The sequence below is a fragment of the Cetorhinus maximus genome, chromosome 8 (genome assembly GCF_964194155.1).
Source record: "Cetorhinus maximus chromosome 8, sCetMax3.hap1.1, whole genome shotgun sequence".
NCBI classification, from domain to species: Eukaryota; Metazoa; Chordata; class Chondrichthyes; order Lamniformes; family Cetorhinidae; genus Cetorhinus; species Cetorhinus maximus.
Genome location: NC_135886.1, coordinates 64,466,233 through 64,491,867, shown reverse-complemented (window position 1 = coordinate 64,491,867; position 25,635 = coordinate 64,466,233). Strand labels below are relative to the sequence as shown.

Genomic DNA, 25,635 nt, shown 5'->3' with positions numbered 1-25,635 from the left:
GTAAATAGCTCTGGTGGAAAGGCTACCGCTCTCTTTGGGCTGACTGGCCTCCATCAGTACTGAAATTTATATGATTTCTGTTAAAATAAAGTATTTTTCAAAAAGGAGGCAAAGCCAGCTGGTTTCTTCTGACCTTGTTAACTTGGCCCATCTCCCAGTTGAAGAGCCAGGAATCTGCAAGCAGCTGCCAACCGAAAGAACCTCTCAGCAGCAGCAATTAGCCTACAACTGATTTTAGTATACACTTAATTAGGCCATTATGCCACAGGGAATAGGGGGCCAGTGGCCTTAAAGGGCCAGAAAAGCTAAACATAATTTCACCCAAGCAGCCAAAAACATGAGAGCTGTGTCACTTAAAGTCGGCTTTCATATCAGAAAACAATTACGCAAAAAAATTATTGAACATGAATAATTATACTGCAGGCGCCGTTTCATTCAAATCAAACAGAGAATTATAAATAAACACACAGAAGGCTTTATTGGCCAATCACACCAATACTACTCTTGAATCATGGTCAAGTGTATTTTTTTTGTAGGCAACTTTCTTCAGTCTTCCTTCCATTCTGGGGTACAGTTAGGCTTGCTCTGGTCATTCCTAATGCATGAGCCTTAAACAGAGAGTGGCAAATACTCTCAATCACTGCTAGTAGGGATTTTTCTGGCCAGCGGTCATGCTTTTCTGGCTGAGGATGAGCAAGTTGCACAGAGCAATGATGAAAACTGGGACATTTCCTGGTTGGTATGGCTCAGCTAATCACAGGCTAAATCCAGGGGTGGAGCTCAAATATATAATTATCTGGTCTCAATCACTTACACTGACTAGCGTTCCAAAAACAGGTAAAGTACACAGCCAGGGTATGCTGCAAAATTCTCAATTCTCATCATTTGGGGTTAATTATATTAAGTATTCTTACTGGCTTTGTTTCTCTCTTCCTGTCATCTCCTTTCGTCTTAATTTAAAGAAGTATTTTCTTCCTATTCCTCTCTCTCTCACAACATCCGTCAATTACCATTGCTATGGAAACACCTCTGCTCCAGAAAACAAATTGCAGCCAGCCCTGAGTAGCATGCTATTGTCAAAAGTCCTCCAGGCTATTACTTGGAAGCAATTCTACTCTTCACAGGACCAGAAGTAAACAGCCATGACGTTTAAACTGTATATCAAATAGTTAAGTTTACACAGTAGAAATGCTGGAAATGCACACTAGGTCCTTCAACAATCAGCAACTTATATGGGAGTGCATATGGTGTGAACACCAATCAATCCTAAATTGGTAAATCCTCCTGTATCTGTGTCAATGCTAGCACTTGGGGAGTTCAGAATTCAGAAATTAAATCCAGGATTAAGCTCTGGCTATTTGTCACCATTTTCACCAGCACTGTTCATGTGACCTCGAGCTTTAAAGGCCAAATGCTCTTTTTACAGCTCTAAACAGCCATGTTCTAATTAAATCGTGCAAATGTCCATAGTGCTCTCGTACTAGCAAGGTAAACTGTTGTTTAATGTGTGACAAGTTAGCAAAATTTCATGAGTCTACAGTAGTTGTTCGGCCAGATTCAGCATCACCTGTCATTCTTGCATGTGTCCTCATGTTCCCAATGATAAAGGATGGACCTTTATTGTTCAACATCTAGTTAAATAGCAGAACACAAGAACAGAAAGAAGTCAGAGCTCCTCAAATCTCTTGCCGGCAATTCAATTAGATCATGGTTGATCTGTATCTCAACTTCACTTTTCCATCTTTAATCTATATCACCTGATAACCTTATCAAACAAAAATCTATTAATCTCTATCTTTAAAATTTCAATTGTCCCAGGATCCACCACTTTTATGGAAAAAATTCCAATTTTCCACTACTTTCTAAGGAAAAAGTGTTTCCGGGCTTCACTCTGAAATGGGCTGGCCCTAATTTTAAGATTATGCCCCCTTGTTCTTGATTCCTCAGACATTGCCAATAGAGCTCCACAACAGTAGCAACATTCCTTACATCTGCCAATACAAAGTGTAAACAGTCAACTCTTATACTTACACAACACTAACTGCAGTTCTATTGTAATTGATCCATCTGAAAGTGCTCTGGGAAACTGTAAAAATGCAATTAAGGTGTTTGGTCAGGCTGAAGCAACAATGTACAACCTCAACGTATTGTTATAGCCCAACTGAGCTACAAACTTCACATCCTTGCCACCAAGAGTTCCCATTTCCACCTCAGTGCCTGCCGCTGCTCCTCATTTACTCTTGCCTTCATCACCTGGAGGCCCAATTATTCCAACGCTCTCCTCACTGCCCTGACTTCTTGTCTTCACAGGTCACAACTTGACCAAATCTCTACAGCCCACATGCTGTCCTAACACTAATGCTCATCTATTACCTCCATTCTAACCAACCTTTCTTGGCTCCATGTTGCTCAATATATTAAACTAACCTCATGTCTGTAGATGATATTACCAAGGCAGCATAGAGATTAGGAATAATTGTGGGGCAAGATTAGATCCTTGGGAGTCTCCAGAGGTAAAAGTGCAGAGGCAGGAAGAGAGTACCTCAGCAATGGGTTCTGACTACTTCTGAAAAGGTGTGAATAGAACCAAGAGAGGACAATCACACTGAGCTGGTAAATGGAACAAAGATGTTGCAGGGTGGTGTAGTAAACCATAACAAGACTATGTAGAGATTGAGACAGGTTAAGGCACTTTAAAATACATTTGTGACTTTGGTTAGGGCCATTTCAGTGCTGTGGCAGGGTACAAAACTGAGTGCAGAGGTGCAAACAGAAAATTGCAGAAAAGATGGCACAAAATTAAGAGTTCCGTGAAATGTAAAATAATTACAATTTTTCTGTGCATGGTGGTTAATTTCTCTGGTGGTAGAGGGCTCAGGTTTGGAAGGTGCTGTCGAAAGAGCCTTGGTGAGTTGCTGCAGCGCATCTTGTAGATTGTACATACTGCTGTCACTGTGCATCGGTGGAGGAGGGTGTGAAAGTTGAAGGTGGTGGATGGGGTGTCAATCAAGTGAGCTGCTTTGTCCTGGAGCTGCACTCATCCAGACAAGTGGACAGTATTTAATCACACTCCTGACTTGTGTCTTTAGATGGTGGATAGGCTTTGGGGAGTCAGGAGGTGAGTTATTCGCCACAGAATTCCCAGCCCCTGACCTGCTCTTGTAGTCACAGTATTTATATGGCTGGTCCAGTTCAGTTTCTGGTCAATACTAACCCTAGGATGTTGATAGTGGGGGAGTCAGTGATGATTTTAAAAAATTTATTCATGGGATATGGGCTTCGCTGATTAGGCCAGCTTTTATTGCCTTTCCCTAATTACCCTTGAGAAGGTGGTGGTAAACTGCCTTCTTGAACCGCTGCAGTCCATGTGGTGTGGGTACACCTGCAGTGCTGTTAGGGAGGGAGTTCCAGGATTTTGACCCAGCGACAGTGAAGGAACAGCATTGCCACTGAATGTCAAGGGGAGATGGTTGGATTCTCTCTTCTTGGAAATAGTAATTGTCTGGCACTTGTGTGGCATAATTATTACTTGCCACTTATTAGCCAAAGCCTAAATGTTGTCCAGGTCTTGCTGCACCTGGACATAGACTGCTACAGCATCTGAGGAGTTGTGAATGGTGCTGAACATTGTGTAATCATCAGCGAACATTCCCACTTCTAACCTTATGATGGAGGAATGATCATTGATGAAGCAACTGAAGATGGCCGTGTCTAAGACATGAGGAACTCCTACAGCGATGCCCTGGAACTGAAATGATTGACCTCCAACAACCATCTTCCTTTGTGTTAGGTATGACTCCAACCAGTGGAGTGTTCTCCACCTGATTCCCATTGACTCCAGTTTCTATTGGGACAGAGAACTCATAAGTCAAGAAAAGTATTTGACCAATGCAATTGACAATGGCTACTTTAACAGCTTGCATTACAGGGTACTGAAAATATCTACTTTCTGTATGTATATATACAAATTTGTTTTTCTCTTCAAAACATCAGAATTGAGCAAAATTACAGAGCATTATAAGAAGAAAAGTCCATATTAGGTGGTTGCAAACAGTGGATAGGAATGCTCTTGAAATCATACAAAGATAAATGCAAATACACAGCCTGGATGCTAATTCCAAGTTAGTTTATTTGTTGCGATCGAGAAGACATTACACTTGGTCCACCTGCCTCTCAATGAGGGTTTACAAAATCTATTGTGTATGGCTGGCAGACTTTCTTAACGACGCAAAATGGAAACCAGAGACCAAGATGTTATCAAGGAAAGTACAGTGTGAAAACCGACCACACAAAAACAGGCAAATGTCTGAAAAAATACTTGTGCAAAGTTAATGCAAATTTTCTAGTTTCCATTTACTACAGCCTCCTTGCCTCTTAGTTATGTCAGAGCCCAGAATCTCTGAATCTGGAAGCAGGTTTATTGCCCCAGTGAACTCTGCAGCTACTAGAGATCCAATTTGCTGCTGCACAAATAAAAATTGTAATAAAATCAAGCTGAACCTCGTAAACAGCAAATTTAGGACTACTCATATTCAGCTGTGGCTCAGTTCATAGCACCCTCGCCTTTGAGCCAGAGGGTTGTGGGTTCATGTCCCACTCCCGGAAACCAAGAACTGTGATTGTACTCGAAAGAGTTGCAATCTGTGACTGTTGATAACTCGAAAGAGTTTAAATGAAGAATCTGTTACACAGAAATCGCAATGCAGAAACAGGTCATTCGGCCCAACCATACCAGATGATGTTTAGCCACCCAGGGAGTATCTGAATCCCATGTGTCTGCCCTGTTACTCATTCTCTTCAAGCACTTGCTTAACCCATTCTGCAAAAAAACCTTGCAAGTTCTTCATCATACAAAGAGTGAGCAGCATGGAGATGGACTTCTGGGTACAACCATAGATGCAAAAACTCCGGAACTATTCAATAAGCAGTCAGATGGTATCTTAGGGACAGTCGAGCCTTTCCGAATGGTGAGCTCAGAAGCAGGTTTAAATGGTCTTCATCATCTCCCTCTATCTTGTGAAGTGCAACTCTCAGTCTGTGTTAAATTAGCACATCTGCACCATTTAAGTACTGGAAATAATGTTTACTGTAGCAACCCCAAGTTACAGAAAGATTTTTTTTACAAAAGTTCCTGCTCTTGATCACCGTCCAGCAACGTCTGCTGGAGGTATGCGAGTAGGTAGGATCACAAGAGAATTAGTCAATCAGCATATTCCATCCATACAAGATTACTTAAATATTCAAGATTTCTCCAGCATGTAAGCAATCTTGCATTTAAAAGAGTCTCCTGCATTGATATGTGTCCTAATGAGTAAACATTGATAGCAGCTCTCTTTAAAGTCATATCTCCATCTCTGGCTGGGGAATAAACATTTGTTGAAACCTAAAATATTCATGGTGACAGCTGTTTTATTTAAAGATGGAGCACCCTCAGTCAAGTAAGCAAAAATCAGGATTCAGTCTACCCTATGGGTGGTACTGTCAAACTTCTGCTTATTTTTATGAAATCACCAGCAGTAAGCAGAGCAGTCGGTGAGGATGGAGGTAGGCATCACAGCCCCCCCCCACCACCACTGGCCAACACCCTGATCGTCACTTTGGTGGTCTAACAAACGGAAAAGAAAATTCAGTAAGCTATTGAAATCCATCGTTGCACAGCCAACATGAAAGAAGCCCAAGACTGATTTATTGGGGCCTGACCATTTTCATAAAAGCAAAATTTAAAATACCAGACAATTCAATAGGTTTTCTAACTTGGTATTTAACACATGTAAGTAAAAAAAACAGAATTAAGTGAGCCATTGGAGGGGCACTGAAGTATGGAACTGAACCGTACAGTTCAAGCAGATGGCACCCTTTGACCCTTCTCCTGACCTTAATTAGTGCCATGTTAGCTGGAGAATGGCCAACAGCGTAACAACTGGCCTCAGCGCCAGCAGTTCTCAGGAGTGGTTAAAGAAGTCAGCTAGGGCCATAATCTGTGATACATTCGCGGATATCACTAATCTATCAGACTGCCAACGAGAGTGCAGCCGCGTCCAGAAAGGTCCCCAAACACAAATCAGTGCCTTCTGGAGAGCAGCAAAGAAACAAAACTAACAAAGGAGAAACACAACCTGTTATTGGCAAGGTAAAGAGACAGACACGCTCAGGGACAATGCATGGACAGAGCTGATGAAAGCTTGCTTGTGTTAAGAGGCTCATTTTTCAACAATGAATACAGTCTCAACAGAGAAATAAAAAGCTGTTTCTGCAAACTGTGGGTGCCATAAAACTCTCATCAGTAACAATCAAGGAGAATACTGCCCTAAAGCATTAATTCATCTCAAAGGAAGAAGTAACTAAACCTGTGCAAACATCCTCTGCTGAGGATTTTGTCTCTTTAGTGAAGTGTTACAATCCCCATAGAGACTGATAACTTCTTTAAAAAATACAAATTTCCCAGCATTCAATGGAAAGAATTGCACAAGATTTCACATTTTCAAACTTTTATGGTGACAAATAAACCAAAATCAACATTGACCGAATGTTACTTAATAAGCAATATACCAAAATACAGAAAAGGTACTTTACATTAACTAACACAAACAAAATACAAACACAGAATTACTTGGAAAAACTCAGCAGGTCTGGCAGCATCGGCGGAGAAGAAAAGAGTTGACGTTTCGAGTCCTCATGACCCTTCAACAGAACTGAGTATAGTTAGGAGAGGGGTGAAATATAAGCTGGTTTAAGGTGGGGGGGTGGGGGGAGAGAAGTTGGGGGGGGTGGTGGTTGTAGGGACAAGCAAGCAGTGATAGGAGCAGATAATCAAAAGATGTCACAGACAAAGGAACAAAGAGGTGTTGAAGGTGGTGATATTATCTAAACGAATGTGCTAATTAAGAATGGATGGCAGGACACTCAAGGTACAGCTCTAGTGGGGGTGGGGTAGAAAGACTGACAAGGCATTGAAGGTATAGATTTAAAAATAATGGAAATAGTTGGGAAAAGAAAAATCTATATAAATTATTGGAAAAAACAAAAGGGAGGGGGAAGAAACGGAAAGGGGGTGGGGATGGAGGAGGGAGTTCAAGATCTAAAGTTGTTGAATTCAATATTCAGTCCGGAAGGCTGTAAAGTGCCTAGTCAACAAAATACAATCTGTTTGTACATTATGCCACTCTCCCAGCAGATATGCATCCTTGAAGAATCAGTTCCAAACCCCTCCCAGCGTTTCAGCAGGCTCCCATCACCCTGCCACATTAAGAAGAGTCTTCCAGTGTCTTTGAAAGTCACTTAACTCAGTCTTCTGAGTATCCCAAAACTGACTTTAAGCAGCAAGGCCCACTCTGGCGACTCCTTGGTCCTTGAATCTTCACAAGTCCCATCTCTTCTAACAGATGGCTAGCACCAAAAAAAGTCTCTCACTCTGTTTTGCACAGTAGCAACTGTTTCTGCCTCTCTCCACAGGTCTCTGAGTCCCTAAGTCTGTGCCTTGAAAGATCTTGTGTCAAGGTATGATAACTGGCCCTTGAATTTCTCCAGGTTCAGCCTATGCCTCTTTCCCAAACCAAAGGAGATGGGCCTGTCTCCAGGCAGAGTTTAGTATGATCTCACCATTCTCCCCACTTCAGGACTGTCTGTTTTTATATGAAGTTAAAATAAACTGTTTGAAACAACTGCCTTGTAAAGAGCTGCATTCGTAACAAAAACCTCTAATAAATATGAACACAGTATTTGCTGATGTTTTGTTGTCCGGATGTGAGATTTGCAGAGGCACAATATAGGTTGCTAAAGGTAGGGTATCCGTACAAATTTGAATAGAATGCCCGACTAGATATCACAAACACAAGTAATGTAAAAAGATAACCGTATCAACTTGTATTTATATTCAGTAAATCATCTCAATGTGCTTCATCAGAGCATTGTCAGAAAAAAATTGACACAGCTACTTAAGCAGTTAAGGACAGGTGACCAATAGCTTAGTCAAAGCGATAGGTATAGAAAGTGCTTCAAAAGGGGTAGTGAGAGATGTTCAGGGAAGGAATCCCTGAGCTAAGGACCTAGACAATTTGAGGTACTGCTGACAACGGTGGGGGGAAATTGCTCAAGAGGCTAGAACTGGAGAAACACAGGGGGCTGTAGGGATGGAGGAGGTTAGAAATAGGGAGGGGCAAGGTCACAGAGGGATTTGAACACATGGATAAACATTTTATTTTGAGGCATTGCTGGGCCAGGAGCCAATGTAGATCAGTGGGGAGAGGATGATCGGCAAATGGGATTTGGTGCGGGCAGATATTTTAGGTTGGTCAGAAGAGCATTGAAAGAGTCAAGTCTGGAGGTAATAAAAGAATGGGCGAGAGTTCCAGCAGGAGATTAGCTGAGGCACAGCCGGGACAAGCAATATCAGAGAGGTGGAAGTAGGCAATCTTGATGATGGAAAGGGGATTGGAAGTTCAGCTCAAGGTAAAATAGGGTGGCAAGATTATTTAGCTTCAGACAATGGCATGGGAAGGAGGATGGCTAGGCTGTAACTAGGGAACAGAATTTCTGGTGCAGGCCGAAGACAATGGCTTCAATATTTAATTTGAGGAAAATTCTGCTCATCCAATATTGGAATCAGACAAGCAGCATGACAAATCAGATGGTGGAGGATAGAGAATGGTGGTGATGAGATGGGTGTTGTCAGCGTACATGTGGAATGCAATATTGTGTTTTTGGATAATGTCACTGAGGCCAACATGTTGGTGAGAAATGGAAGGGGAACAAACATAGAAGTCTGGAGGGCATCAGAGGTAATGGAATGCAAAAGGGAAGAGAAACAAGATCTGAAGTCACTTCCCTTCAGCCCTATGCTAAATTTCTTGATGACTGCCATGATCCCGAACGGTGACATCCTCAGGAATGCTGCACCACAGAATGATAAGGCATGGGTCTGTACCAGTGAGTCTTCTGGCAGGGAACTCCTGGTTTTAATCAGGACACTCTGGACAGTTGCCAATTGGAGTTTGGTAGCTCCCCACAAGAGAGGAAAAATAAAATTGAAGGACATTTATTCCTATTGTTTTAATTAGCCCATTTCCACTCACTGGACAGAAGCTGAGAAAACCTTGCTTCCTAATAACATCCCCTTGCCACCTTTTAGTGGATAGCAAGCAAGGGAAGGAGGCCATTATTGAATTTCTTTCCGGTGAACATCCGTCAGCTGCTGGACAAGCCATCATGGAGGTCTATGCTGCAGCAAGCTGCCAAGTCCACAGATGATATCTCCTGGGCATTGTTATGGATACCTTTGCTTATATACAGTGAAACGTTTTATACCTGCTCCAAGGGAGGGAATGCCCCTTCCTATCATAGGTAATGTAAGTTGGCAGGTAATGGAGAATACCAAAGTAGAGGCACAGGATTGAAGCCAAGGGCATAACAAATAATAAAAGCAGTATTATGCCATTTTATTCAAATAAAAAAGATTAAATACAAATAATAGGAACAGGAGGGAGCTGTGCAATGAGGTAATAGCTCACGAAAACCTTTTCCCACAAAGGTTATGGCAATGAATTAAGACAATGGCAATTGGAGTACTGATAATACAAGTCCTATTGTAGCTCTAATATTTAACAATATTTCTATTTCTGCCATGTTGTGGCATTTTTCTTTCAAATGTCATACTCCATGTTTTCATAATAATCACAAGCACAGTTAAAGTGCTGCTCTTTGTTTCTGGTGGGGTTTAAGTGTGATTTATATTTAACTTTTGTGAAAGCAAGGCCACATAGCAAACAGCAGAATGTAGGAACAAATAGGAGTTGTCAAAAATAAAAACACATTTGGTGCCGAAAGCCTGTTCGACATCAATTGCGTTCAGTGTGATGCTTGGTTGCAAGGGGAGCTCAAGGTTGTTGTCTGTCAGTAATCAGATTTCAGTACATTCTTTCTATTAGAGCAGACCAATGGAATAGGTTTTCTGCAATGGTGATGCTGCTGTTTTTCTTTTAGGTGGCTAGCACAAGCTTTTGGAAAATAGGACAGGGTCCCCAAAAGCTGATCAATATTTTCCAGAGGCATTTCTTGGCATTCGTCAAATGCCTTTTATTTAAAGCAAAGCACCATGATTAAAATGGCATACCAATGCTGTGGTTTAAAAAAACTAAAACTGAAAAAATCAAGTTGGAATAATGGGATTCCAACCCAATGCAGTAAAAAAGAGCAGTCAATGGGTTCAGTTTATCTCATGGTCATAGACGACAATTTGTATTCATAGTGAACATTGTATTGATAACATTATGAAACAATGTGTTATCAAGCAAAATTTAACACCGAGCCACACAAGATATTTGGTCAGATGACCAATAGCTTGATCAATCAGGTAGGTTTTAAAGAGCACCTAAAAGGAGTGAAGAGATGTAAAGAGGTGGAGAGGTTTTGGAAGGGAATTCCTAAGCAGTGGGCCCAGACAACAGAAGGCACTGCCACCAGTGGTAGATCAACTAAAATTGGGGATGTTCAAAAGGTCAGGATTAGAGGAGTGCAGATATATCAGAGGGTTATTGACTGGAGATTACAGCTATAGGGAGGCGCAAGGGCATACAGGGTTTTCAAAACAAGGATTAGAGTTTTTAAATCAAGGTGTTGCTCGACTGGAGCCAAGGTAGGTTAGAGAGCACAGGGGCAATGGACGAGGAAGACTTAATGCAAGTTAGGACACAGGCAGCAGAATTTTGGATGTCCTCAAGTTTACAGGTAGTAGAATGTGGGAGGCTGGCCAGGACTGCTTTGGAATAGTCAAGACTAGAAGTAAACATGTGTTGATAAGGGTGTTTGCAGCAGGAATCTGAGACTAGATGGAGTCGAGCAATGTTAGAGAGGTGGAAATAAGCAGTCTTAGGGATAGCACTGATATTTAGCCAGAAGTTCCTCTGGGGGGTCAAATTCAACACCAAGCTGTTGCTAGAGAGAGGGATGGAGTGAACAGTGAGGGTGCAGGGTATCAGACAATGGCTTTGGTTTTATGCTTATCCAGCAGTCTAGCAATTCAAGTACAATGGAGGGGTCGAGATAGGTACAATGGTGAGGTAGAGATAGGTGTTGTCAGCGTACATGTGGAAACTGATCCCAAAGGAAAATACTGCAGACGCTGGAAATCCAAAATAAAAATGGAAAATGGTGGAAATACTCAACTGGTTTGGCAGCATCTGTGGAGAGAGAAACAAAGTTCATGTTTCAGGCTGTTACCTTTCATCAGAACACTGATGCTGTGCCTTCAGATGATGTTGCCAAGGGGCAGTATATAAATGAGAAACAGAAGGGGACCAGGGATTGATCCTTGCGAGACACCGGAGGTGACCATCAAGGAGTGGGAAGAAAAGTCATTGCAGGTGATGCTCTAGCTACAATAAGATAGGTAAGAATGGAGCCGGTGAATGCAGCCCCACTCTGCTTTACAATGGTGTAGAGGCATTGGAGCAGGATGGTAAGGTCAACCATGTCAAAGGATGCAGACAGTTCGGGAAGGATGAGAAGTGATACTTTAGTCACAGTCACATAGAGCATCATTTGCGACTTTGAGAACCATTTCAATACGGTGGCAAGGATTGGAGGGATTCAAACAGAGTTACTGGAAAGTAGGCACAGATTTGGGAGGTGCCAATGCGTTAAAAAGGTCTTTGGTGAATAATGCAAATTTGGAGGTGGATGGTCATTTGCAAGGACAGAAGGATTGGTTTTTTGAAGAAAGGTGTCTAAGATGGCAGATTTGAAGGAGAGAGTGAGACAGTATCCAAGGACAGATAGACTCATACAAAAGTCAATTAAGATCTTCATCTTTTTACAGAAATGCTGGATAAGTGAATTAATTCGTCATTTAAGACAGCTGATATCCTGGCTCTGGTATGCCCTTTTTTTGTTTTGAAGTGTGACACAGAAAGCAAAGTATAATATGAAGTACATCAGAGAATTGTACATTTCTCGTCCACCAAACCAAATATATCTTTGGCTCATTTGATTATTGTCTCACTAAGTTTCAAACCATAAAGGCACAAAAAAAACCTTAAAAATAGGTTGCTGTCAAACTTCTACTATTTAATGGAACTATAAATTGATTTTACTACTACTGAAAAAGACAACTGATTGCAGGCACATCGAGAACATGGATTGCTAGATGAGAAGAGTCCCATGGTCCATCTAGTTCACCTTCTACCATCCTGGTAGTCGCATGATACAGTGTTAATGATGATTAATCATACAGTCAATCTCGATCAGTTAGCACACAACAGGCCCCAACCTGAGGTGAAGAAAACCAGAGTTGTGGAGAGCGTTAGGAATACGGGTTCAAAGTCACCTGTCCTTCACAAGCCTGCTACACCTAGAACACGTCATGTCTCAAATCACTCAGACGGTATCAAAAATACTACTTTTTGAAAGAAATATATTTAATTTATATTTGATCAAATTCATATTAACTGCTTCCATTGTCTACCTAGGGAACATATTCCACAGACGACCATTGATTCACTGAAGTACTGTTTCCACAGATTAGCTTTGAATTTACCCCCTTTAAACACAGGTTGTTTTTTATGGTTCTACTGTTCTCGAGAAGGCGTAACAGTTTATTGTGGTCAATGTTACCTGGTCCTTTTTAAATCCTAAATAATGGCCTTCATATCACCTCTCAACCTTCTCTTTTCCAGTGAGATCATGACCAACATACATCATCGCTTCTCATAATCCAATCCCTCCAACCCCTCAATTATTCTTAGCTGTCCTTTGTATCATCTCAATAACCAATATCCTTTGTTGTACTACAGTGTCCAAACTCTACACAGCATTTTAAGCGTGGTTGCACCAATGATTTATAGTCCAACATCACTATTTCAGCTCACTGTTTCAATGTTTTAATATATAGCAACCTCAGCTTTGCTTTATCCTAATTGACACAATTCACCTGGACTGCAATTGAAATTGAGATTAATGGTTGAAAGTTAGTGTGCTGATATTTCAGGTCTCAGGTTGATTTAACCCCTGCACACTGTTGCAATTCATTTATTATACAAAGCCACGTTCAAAGGACTTCTGTGCATCTGTTATTGCCCCTTCACCTAACAAGATCACAATCTTTTTCTGTCTCAACCTCTTCCACTCAACCCCTAGTTTGGGGTCACTTCCCTGTGCCCCTGCCTTTTTCTATATACTGGTATGAAAAAAACCCTTGCATTACAATTATTGTGCACTCGTGCTTTTAGTCTACCCAGATTATACGGAAGAACTGAAGCACAGTGAAGTGCCCGCAAAGCTGCTTTGAGTACAGTAAGCATTACGCTTTATGATTGCCACGCATTTTATTACAGCCTACAAAAGTGGAGTTATTAACTTTTGGAAACTGACCAAAAAAGTAAGGCTCATTTAAATAGACTTTGAAATTGCATTTTTATAGTAGCAAACTTGCAGACTGAATCATACTCTGCTTATTAATGTAAACAATGTCATTATAAACCCATTATTATTCCTGTCACACATACTGCTCCATCCAGTGCAGTATCTGTATTAATTCACATAAAGTACAGCCATAGAACATTCACTTTCCCAAGATCACTCTACCTCAGTCTAACAAGGCAACTGTCAGACACAACACGATTGTGCCACTGCACCTGCAGTTACAGTTCAACAACTTTTTAAAAAGTAAATGTCCCTAGATCAACAGGTTTTCATCAGCAAATACACATTTCTAACAACAGTGACACCGGCAATTACAGCTTAACACAAAGTCTTAACATTACTCAATAAAAGATGCAGCTGTTGAGAATATTTCATTCTACGTGGTTATTACAAGCTCAGAATTACAAACAGCCCAAGTACTTTTTAGTAAATGCAGTTAGGGCTAAATATGGGTACAAGTTGTCCCTAAATTGTGGTGGTGCTGGCATGTAAGCAAGAATAAAACAAAAAAGTTATTTTCTTTTGAAAGACTCTTGACTAAAACGGGCTGGAACAATGAAGCATGATTAAAATCTGCAGTGAACATTATACAATTTGCTCACCATCCAAGTGTGTAGGTAGCAGGCTGCTGCTTCAATTGCTGCACAGAACTCTGTTTATATCAGTGAATATTTAAAACCTCCATGTTATCCCTCAGTTACCAAGCTAAAGTAAGCCAATACAAGTATGAGAATTTAAAATACTGTTGTCTTGTACCATATCGAAGCAGGATAATCTGGATGTAGCTCAAAGCAGTTTACATAAAAGGTTAAGCGGTCAACCAACTTTTCTCGATGAAGGGCAAAGAGAGATATTTTCACTATCCATCCTGATTATAAGCAGACAATGCCAAAATCATTATACATAATTACTTGAAATATAATACCCTTTGAATTGTTTTTAATTGCACAGGCGATCTATGAAACTTAATTGCTTATCACTTCAACTTAAAATTATCTTCAAGTTTACCAAATATGCAACTTCCAAGTGGTTCCATTTTCTGTACTACTTCCGCTTTACTTACATTACCAGAAAACCCATGACACTTATTTCACAGTAATTTAAAACAAGAAGTGGGTGAAAGCACTCTACTGTGTCTCATGTTCGTACAGATGGTAATGGTTCGATTCCATAACAGGCAGAACACACAGAGTGATGCTCACTCCATGCATCACAAAATCCACAACTCTGGTTAATTACTCAGACAGTTTTTGGAAAGCCAGTCTCACTGCTGGTCAAACTCAATTTTTGTGTAACTTTTTTTTGAATATTTAGTACTTTGAACTAAATAAAACAATAAATAAAACAAAAAGGTTTTTTGTTCAAACGAAAAATTCACCTCACATTACTTTGGATTAACCAACCAAAATGAAATTTGGAAATCCTATTGAGTAGAAACAAGCACCAACAAGAATTAAGTGATAGTAAAGGGCAGCAAGAAGGAAGGGAGGAGGTGGAGGAAGGAGAGTGCCTTCATCAACGTCTACAAAGTGATGCAGCAGATTCACTACCTACATCATGCATCTCCTCCAAGGCCACAGGCATCATGAGTTTACAAATATCATTCACAAAGGAGCTAAAGAGAACTTCCCTTCTGGCCTAATACAAGAGCTTGACCACCAGCTCCAGAGAGGTCCAAACCATTGTGTGTCCACTGCTGTTTGACAGTTGGCCAAGTGCACCTTCGAAAAGGACAAAGGCTGTGACCAGGTATACCAGCTCCAAATGAAGTTCCACAGTATAGTGAAAATAAACAGCAGACCACTTCAAAAAGCCTCTAGCACATTTAGCTTTTGGAAGTTGTGAATTACTGAAACTTCAGCCTCTTCTGCAGTAACTTTCCTGTCAAGTGAATCTGGGAACTTAGTTAAGTACAAAGTTTTGACAATCAGTCATCATTTCGCTAGCTGTTGAAATTTCCATCTCATTTCACTGCATAGGACTTTGTTCAGCCTCAACAAGATGGATATAGTTTAGAAAGGAGAGGAAACATTGCACACAGTATCAAATTTGTTGTTAAAAACAAGTTAATAAGATTAAATAATACACGTCATCAGTGACTTGTCATAACCCTTTTTCATGCAAGAGTGATAGGCTAATCAGTGACATTGAATTGGTAGAGTGGTTCAAAAGTGCACAAACAGCAAAATCTGTTGATTACAGGGTAAAGAAACAATATTAGACAATTATATCATTGTCCTAACTGGTTAAGCGATAACGAATAACAACCACGCACTTTCACAGATGAATTTACACCCTCGTGGCTTTCATGACCTCTCTCCTCCCTAGCTCTAATGTCTCCCAGCCCTACAACTAACCTGCATCCAAACAATGTTTCTCTGAATCTGGCCTCTAGTACCCCCTTCCTTCCTTGGTAGCTGGATCCATACTCTACAAATGGCTCCCTATACCCTCCGTTTTCCTCCTTAGATCCACATTAAAATCCACCTCTTTGACCAAGCTTCTGGTTACTCTTCTTAATATCTAATTTTTCCTTGAGCGCAGCATTACTTTTTAAAATTATACTTCTGGCAAGAGACATTTTCCTATATTAAAGGTGCTATATAAATGCAAGTTGTTGAGGCTCACTGGAAATTTATATCAATAGTAATACCATAAATAAATTAGCCCAACTTGTGATTGGGCAAGTTTTGGTTGGGGGGGTGGTGGGCGCTAGGGAGTGCTGAAAGTATTTGACATTCCCCCAAATCTCCTACAATCTTTGATTACATAAACCAGAAACAGGAAAGAAAATATTTCACAACTGGGTCTGCTACAGCTTTCAGGGCAATGCTGAAACTGAAGACATCAGCTGCTGCTTACATCATGCAAGGTAGTCACACTTCAAATGTTTAAACCGCAAACAAGTACTAAGCTCCCATAAATACGTCAGCAGTGGTACCTTAAGACATAAAACTGAAAACTAGATGCATACAATCAAGAGGATAAGCCTAAATCCTGAGAACTGTCAATTACTGAGACACAGATTCCTGATTACACCCTTTTGTTTAAAACAAAGACACAGCAATATAGTAATGTGGCTTAAAACAATTACAAATATAAAAATATGCAAGTCTGAGGACTGTACAAAAACTGCCTTTCCGAAGGAAAGGTTTGAGGACAGTAACTGCATGGGAGGCACAGAATATCACGAACATTGCTTTTATAAAAGGAGAAGTTCAATATGTCCATATAAATATATCAACCCTGAATTATTCAATTTCGGCTGTTCAAACAATATATTTCACTTGTACGGTGTTACTTTTAAACGGAGATCCCAGTACGTGTTTAGCTGGTTCCAGCAGGGTCTTACACTTCATCAGTGCTGCCAAGGGGACAAATGACAAATTCCAGCTCCTCGTTCCAACTTATGACTGACATTTTCTTTAATGACCTGCATTTTTCCCTCAATAAGGGGGAAAATTTCATAGACACCAACTCTGCCCCGCAGGTAGGAGAAATCAGGTAGGGTTTCCAATCTCTGATCCCTCTCTGATCCTGGTGCAAAGTGCATGCATGTTGAGATCTGGTGAGGACATAATCGGAAATTCATGGCCTTCCAGCACTCACTGCATACTTTTACATATGAACAAACTTGGGCAGGTACTGAGGATGAAGAGGGAAGCAAGGGTTGAAATTGGGGAGGTACTGTTATAATCTTCCAAGTTTCCTTAGATATGGAGTTTGGAGGGGGGGGGGGGGGGGGGGGGGGGCGGTGTGAGTGGGTGGGTGCGGGGAGCGTGCCAGAGGACTAGAGGGTTGCCAATGTTATACCCTTGTTCAAAATAGGGAGTAAGGATAACCCCAGTAACTACAGACCAGTGAGTTTAACCTCAGTGGAGAAAGCTTTCAGAAATGATAATCCAAAACAAAATTAACAGTCACTTGGACAAAACAACTTGTATTTCTATAGCACCTTTCATGTAGCAAGGCATCCCAAGGCACTTCATAAGAACATTATAAAGAACATTACTATGACACCAAGCCATTTACAGAGATATTAGATCAAATGACCAAAAGCTTGTTTAACGAGGTAGGTTTTAAGGAGTATCTTAAAGGAAGAAGGTGAGGCAGAGAGGCGGACAGGTTTAAGAAGGGAATTCCAGAACTTAGGGCCTAGGCAACTGAAGGTATGGCCACCAATGGTGGAGCGAATAAAATTGGGAATGCTCAAGAGACCAGAATTAGAGGAGTACAGATATCTCGGAGGGTTGTGGGACTGGAAGAGATTGCAGAGATAGAGGGGGATGAGGGCATGGAGGGATTTGCAAACAGGGATGAGAATTTTGAAATCAGGACAGTGCTTGACCAGGAATCAATGTGAGTCAGTGAACATGAGTGAATGTGCGGAGAAGGCTTGTTGCAATGTAACACACAGGCAGCAGAATTTTGGATGACCTCAAGTTTACAGAGGATAGATTGTGGGAGTTCAGGGGGTAACAAGGGCAGGAATGAGGGTTTCAACAGCAGTCAAGCCAAGACAGGGACAAAGTTGGGCAATGTTATGGAGCTGTAAACAGAAGGTCTTGGCAATGGTGTGCAGATGGGGTCAAATATGACACCATGGTTGTGAATAGACTGGTTTACTCTCAGACATTTGCCAGGTAGAGTGATGGAGTCTAGCTCCATAGCTAGGGAATGGAATTTGGAGTGGGGACTGAAAACAATGGTTTCAGTTTTTCCAATATGTAACAAGAGGAATTTTCTGCTCATCCAGTGTAGATTAAGTGTAGATGAATTAAGGAAAGCCAGCATGGAATAGCTCAACTAAATTGAATTTTTTGGTGAGGTAATAGTGAGGGTTGATGAGGGTAATGTGATAGATGTGGTTTCTACAGAGTTCCAATAGGCATTTGATTAAGTGCCATATAATAGGCATGCCAGCAAAGGGACAGTGGCAACACTAATATGTTGGCTGAGTGGCAGGAAACAGCAGTGCTGAACAGCTGTTTTCAGACTGAAGGAAGGTGCACAGTGGGGTTCCCCAGAGACCAGTACTAGGACCAGTGCTTGTCTTAATATATTTTGATGACTTACGCTTGGGTGTACAGGGCACAATTTTAAAATTTGCAGATGACACAAAACTTAGAAGCATTATGAACTGTGATGAGGATAGCAGTAGACTTCAAGAGGACAAAGACAGGCTGCTGGAATGGGTGGCCACATAGCAGATGAAATTTAATGCAGAGAAGTGTGAAGTGATTCATTTTGGTAGGAAGAACAAGGCAATATAAAATAAAGGATATAATTCTAAAGGGTTGCAAGAACAGAGATCTGCGGGGATCTATGTGCACAAATCTTTGAAGGTGGCAAGACAGTTTGAGGAAGTTGGTAAAAGAAAAGAATACGAGATTCCAGGCTTTATTAAGCGGCATAGGGTACAAAAGCAAAGAAATTATGATGAAACTTTATAAAATTCTGGTTTGGCCTCTACTGGAGTACTGTGTCCAATTCTAGGCACCACACTTGAGGAAGGAGGCATTAGAGAGGGTGCAGGAAAGATTCATGAGAGTGGTTCCAGGGATGAAGGACTTCAGTAACGCAAACAGAATGGATTATTCTCCTCACTGAAGAGAAGGCTGAGAGCTGATATGATAGAGGTGTTCAAAATCATGAGCAGTTTGGACAGAGTTGGGAGCGAGAAACTGTTCCTGTTGGCGGAAGGATTGAGAAACAGAGGACACAGATGTATGGTGACTGGCAATAGACCAAAGGCAACATTAAAAAAAACTTAAACAAAAACAGAAAACGCTGGAAAAACTCAGCAGGTCCAGCAGTATCTGCGGAGAGAGAAACAGAGATAACGTTTCAAGCCCATATGACTCTTCTTCAGAGCTGCTCTGAAGAGTCATATGGACTCGAAACGTTAACTCTGTTTTCTCTCTCCACAGGTGCTGCCAGACCTGCTGAGTTTTTCCAGCATTTCCTGTTTTTGCTTCAGATTTCCAACATACGCAGTATTTTGCTTTTATCTCAGTATATAAAAAAAAACTTTTTTCACGCAGCAAGTGGTTAGGATCTGTAATGCACTGCCTGAGTGTGGTGGAGGCAGATTCAATTGAGGCTTTTTAAAAGGCATAGGATAAACACCTAGAGAGAAAAGCTTTTCAGGGTGACAGGGAAAGGGCGGGTAAGTGGAATTTGTTAAATTGCTCATGTTCAGAGTCAGCATGGCCTCAACAGGCCAAATAGCCTCTTTCTGTGCTGTAAACATTCTATGCTTCAATAAAGAAGGGGAAAAATCATTCTAGAAATGATTTCCAGTGCAACTAAACCAATTCAAATAGTTCCATAACAGAGTAATGCATAGTGCAAATCTCTTAAACAGGCATTTGTGAAACCTTTGAATCTTTTATAACAAGGGCAACTACAAGAAGTACAGAACAAGTGCATCAGCACCAAATAGGAGCAAAGACAGCACAACAATCCAATCCTAAGCCCTTCATCAAAATTGGAAAAAGGATGAGAAGAGGGCTTCTCATTTGGGAAGGGGGAATGGTGGAGAGAAAACAAGTTCGGAGTTACAAATCAGGAAAGCTGACTCCTGTCACAAATAGGAAGACAACAGGTTATGCACTCAAAGATTTCTGAAAGGAAAGCTAAATAAAGCACTGAAAAGTTCTCAACGAAGTACCGAAATGCAGTGAAGAACAGAAGGGCATAAAGGTGGCTAACCCAGGCAAAAAATGGAGTGGCTGTCTTGAAAAATGTTCCATTCCAATTTTTATGATTTTTCTTTGCCTGTTAATTTCATATTTGCTTTCATTATTTTTATTTATACTAAATGTGAAAATTTTTATAATCTTGAACTTAGCTTCAGAAACTATTGTTATGTCACACTTAATCCCAGGATATTCCACTACTTTATACTAACTGGTACTACGAAAACAAAAGTGTTATTGCCAGTTTCCAATAATTTAATATGCCCATGTAAAAAGGTAGAATCAAAATTCAATAGACTGATATTAAATAAAACCACCATTTATGGAAACAGCAATTTAGCCACAAACTGGGGAAAACCTTGAACTGTAACAACCAGACCCTCATGTGATAAACTATCTGATATCATCAAATGAAGGAAAGTGGGGGAGGTGTATGTGAAGTCGTTGGCCCTGAAAATTGCCTTCATCAAGATGAATTTTTTTGGAGTTTAGATGAAGGTATAGAAACAAGGTCCTGTTCATCCTCTTTAAATGAGAAAGGCTGAATTAGATAACAACTTTCACACCCTCAGATGGTCCAAAGCAGTTTACAGCCTGTTATAATGTGGAAACAGATTACTTAACTGTGAAGACTATCACAACAGTGCTCCAGGATCACTCGCATATTTCAACAGGAATCATTGAATGGCTATCAGCAGCAGAAACTCTTCCTAATCAAATTAATGCTGCACTCAGAGGTCAATTCAGTACCGACCATAGAAACACAGACCTTCATGATCTGGGTGCTTCAGTGGAGGAGCCACACTTCCTCTATTTATCCACACCACTTCTGAACATCACATATTGCCATTCCAACTCTCACATTATTGCAAACATTCCCAGAAGTCCATATGGAGTTAAAATAATTTACATTACAAACCATACTTGTCCTGCCAAAAAAAAACCTAAGCTCAATGAGATGCTACATAAACATGCACTAGAAATAAATCAAATTACAGACTTTGAGATGCCCTCAACCACTCTGTACAATTGTGTTCCTGAAACTACACAAGGACAAGGTGGACCCATTATTTTTATTTATGTATGTCTGTTTCTTGTTTGAATCACTGCACTAACTAACCACTGCATGTACAAAATATCAGTCAGGTTCCAAGATAAACAGAGGCTATCACAGAAATAACTCAGTGAGATCCCTTACATCATTCAAGTTACACAGCAGTTGTTCTAAGGTGTCCCCCACATTGTTTCAGTTCACCAAATGTGACAGGATAATTCATTGATTAAAGTTATTCATACATTTTTTAAAAAAACACAGCTCCTTGTGAATTATAGACAGTGAATGTTAACTTGACACTTGTACTTGGGAGGCCCTGTCACGCCTCTGCTGGAAGGACAGTGTAACTACAGCGTGACATGTTTACATAGGGGATCTCCATTATAAATGCTGTTAGAGGAATGTGTTATTAAAATAAAACGCAGAATTATGGTGAGTGAACCCTGGGGTCTCAAACATCTCCACAGGACATCAGGACACAGCAGCAAAGACGTGTGACCGAGCCCCGGGAGGCCCTGAGAAGAATCCTGGCCGGGGCCCCGCTCGCACTCTCACCGCTCCCTATCAAACGGTTCAACCGTCTGTAAAGAGAAGGAAAGCCCGGGTCCTTCCCAGGCCGAACGCTCATTCCCTTCAGTGAATCCCAAGCCCGTCCACTCCCATCCCCACCCGGACCCATCTTTACCTCACCGACACCCGGCCGTCCTCCTGACGCCGCCCGCCCGCTCCTTCACTCGCCGCCCGCCCGGAGCCTCCGCCGTGGGACCCGCCCATCTACATGCTCATTGGTCCACCCGCCGAACGGCCTCGCCCAGGTGCACTGTCATTGGTCCCACCGCCGCGAGGCCCCACCCACTCTGCTTCTCATTGGACCCCCGCTGCGCTCGCCCTCTCTGATTCTCATTGGTCTCTCCGCCGCGCGGCCCCACCCACTCAGATCGTCATTGGTCCCTCCGCACGGCGGACCAGCCCACCTATGCACTCATTGGCCCATCCGTCACGTGGCCCCACCCTCGATATTTATCATTGGCTCCTCCGCCGCGCGGACCCGCCTATCAATGCTCCCATTGGCCCACCCGCCACGCAGCCCCACCTACCTACATTCTCATTGGTCTCTCCGCCGCGAGGCCGTGCCCACACTGACCCTCATTGGACCCCACAGCGGCAGCCCTGCCCATCTACACTCTCAATGGTCTTTCCACCCGGCGGACAAGCCGGCTCCGAATCTCATTGGTCCCACCGCCACGCGGTCCCGCCCACTCGGTTATCATTGATTGGCCGCCGCAGCCATGTGATCTTCCTTCCGCTGCCCGGCGGGGGGAGTCTCTCAGTGTAAGACCCTGGGAGCTGTTCACTAATTAGTCACCTCACCCTGTGAGAGGTGGATGTGTGAGTGGAAGGGTAAAGGTGAAGCTGAAAAGGAGCGCGGTTGGAAATGGGAGATGATGGGATGGGGGGGCTCAAGTGTGGGGTGTGTGTGAAAGTGGGGGGATAGTAGATGGGTGTGGGGGTGAAGTTTGGAGTTGGGTTAGGGGGGTGAGTGCGGGGAGTGATGAGGTTAGGAGCCACTGTCATAGTCATAGAGCCATAAAGGTCTGCTGCACAGAAAAAGGCCCTTCGGCCCATTGATCCTGTGCCGGTCAAACAAGTACCTAACTATTCTAATCCCATTTTCCAGCACTTGTATGCCATGGCATTGCAAGTGCACATCCAAATACTTCTTAACTGTTAGGATGGTAGAGGCAGAAACCTTCCTATCAGGCAGAGTTCCAGATTCCCACCACCCTCTGGGTGAAAAAAATTTCTATTTACCATCCCACCAATTTTCATGTCATCTGTGAACTTACCGATTAACCCTCCTACGTTCAAGTCTACATCGTTTATATATACCACAAACAGCAAGGGACCATACACCGATCCCTGTGGAACCCCACTGGGCGCAGGCATCCAGTCACAAAAACAGCCCTCGACCATCACCCTCTGCTTCCTACCACTCAGCCAATTCTGGATCCAATTTGCTAAATTGCCTTGGATCCCATGGGCTCTTACCTTCATTATCAGTCTCCCATGCGGGACCTTATCAAAAGCCTTGCTGAAGTCCAAGTAGGCTACGTCAAATGCATTTCTCATTGGACCCCCGCATAATCTACACACCTGGTCAGCTTCTTCAAAAAATTCAATCAGAAATTGGTCAGACATGACCTCCCCTGAACAAAACCGTGCTGACTGTCCTTGATTAATTCCTGCCTCTCCAAGTGTAGATTAATTCCGTCCCTCAGAATTGCTTCCAATAGTTTCCCCACCACTGAGGTTAGTCTGACTGGCCTGTAGTTCCCTGGTTCATCCCTTCCTTCTTGAATAACGGCACCACATTGGCTGTCCTCCAGTCCACTGGCACCAGAGAGGTATTGAAAATTATTGCCAGCGCCCCTGCTATCTCCTCCCTTGCCTCACTCAACAGCCTGGGATACATTTCATCCAGACCTGGAGATTTATCTACTTTTAAGCCTGCCAGAACACTTAGAACCTCCTCTCTTTCTACGCAAATTTCTTTAATTATATCACAGTCCTACTGCCTGATTTCCATACCCACATCGTCCCTCTCACTTGTGAACACCAACACAAAGTATTCATTTAGAACCCTACCTACGTCTTCCAGCTCCACACACAAATTATCACTATGGTCCTTAATGGGCCCTATTCTTTCCCTAGTTATCCTCTTGCTCTTGATGTGCTTGTAAAATAACTTTGGATTTTTCTTTATTTTTCCTGCCAGTGTTTTTTCATGCCCCCTTTTTGCTCTCCTAATTTTCTCTGTAAGTTCCCCCCTGCACATTCAATACTCCTCTAGGGCTTCCACTGTTTTGAGCCCTCAGTATCTGCCATAAGCCTCTCTTTTTCTCTTTATCCAATCCTGTATATCCCTCAACATCCAGGGTCCCCTGGATTTGTTGGTCCCACCCTTTATCTTTACTGGAATATGTTGGCCCTGTACTCTCCCTGTTTCCTTCTTGAATGAGTCCCACTGCTCTGACGCAGATTTACCTAAAAGTAGCTGCTTCCAGTCCACTCTGGCCAAATCATATCTGATCTTCTTAAAATAGGCCCTCGCCCAATTTAGAACGCTGATTTCTGGCCCATCCTTGTCCTTTTCCATAACAACCTTGAATCTAACAGAGTTTTGATCACTATCTGCAAAATGCTCCCCCATTGATACCTCTACCCAACTTCATTCCCTAAAATTAAGTCCAGGACCACCCCTTCTCTTGTCAGACCTTCTATGTACTGGTTTAAAAAGCTCTCCTGGATGCATTTTAAGAATTCTGCTCCCTCTAAACCTATCACACTATGACTAACCCAGTTAATGTTGGGGAAGTTGAAATCCCCCACTATTACTACCCTATTATTTTTACACTTCTCTGAAATTTGGCTACATATCTGCTCTTCTATTTCTCTCTGACCGTTTGGGGGCCTATACACTCCCAGCAATGTGATTGCTCCTTTTTTGTTTTTCAGTTCTAACTATATGGCTTCATTTGAGGAGCCTTCTAAGATGTCATCCTTCCTTACTGCTGTAATTCATTCCTTGATCAATATTGCGATATCCCATCCTCTTTTACCTCCTTCTCTGTCTCACCTGAAGACCCTATATCCTGGAATATTGAGTTCCCAATCCTGCCCCTCTCTCAACCATGTCTCTGTGACAGCAACAACATCATACTTCCATGTGTTAATTTGTGCCCTCAACTCATCTGCCTTATTCGTCAGACTCCTTGCATTAAAATAAATACCTTCCAACCTTGCCAAACACCCTTGTGCCTTAACTGGCCTATAATTTCTATGCCTTCCATACTCACTTGCTCTCTCTTCTAATTTTGGCTGTGCATCTCCCCCTGCTGAACCTCCTCTCAGATTCCATCCCCCTGGCAAGTTAGTTTAAACCCTCCCCAACAGCACTAGCAAACCCTCCCGTAAGGATGTTGATCCCATTCTGGTTCAGGTGTAACCCGTCTGCCTTGTACAGGTCCCACTGCCCCCAGAAACGGTCCCAATGCCCCAGAAATCTAAAGCCTTCCCTCCTGCACCATCTCTTCAGCCGTGCATTCATCTGGACTAACCTTCTATTTCTATACTCACTAGCATGTGACACCGGAACTAATCCAGAGATAATCCAGACCTTTGAGGTCCTGTTTTTTAATCTATTTCCTAGCTCCCTAAATTCTGCTCGCAGGACCTCATCGTTCTTTATACCTATGTCGTTGGTACCAATATGTACCACGATCTCTGTCTGTTTGCCCTTCCCCTTTAGAATGCCCTGCAGCCGCTTAGTGACATCCTTGACCCTGGCACTAGGGAGGCAACATACCATCCTGGAGTCATGTCCATGGCCACAGAAAAGTCTGCCTGTTCCCCTTACTATCGTGTTTCCTACCACTGTTACTCTTTCCCTCTTTTTCCTCCCCCCCC

The 25,635-nt window shown here is 42.2% G+C and overlaps 1 protein-coding gene across 2 annotated transcripts in view; it reads right to left on the bottom strand.

Moving 5' to 3' along the window:
* The window catches only part of klhl13 (kelch-like family member 13), a 219,399-nt gene extending 197,467 nt beyond the window's left edge, over window positions 1-21,932 (bottom strand). The window contains exon 1 of one of the 2 annotated variants that reach the window (XM_078546953.1): window positions 21,854-21,932. The gene's annotated coding sequence lies outside the window, so the exon portion shown is untranslated. Of the gene's footprint in view, window positions 1-14,421; window positions 14,455-21,853 lie in introns of those variants that run through there. The other variant, XM_078546954.1, reaches the window with a different exon arrangement.
* Window positions 21,933-25,635: the final 3,703 nt, after the last annotated feature.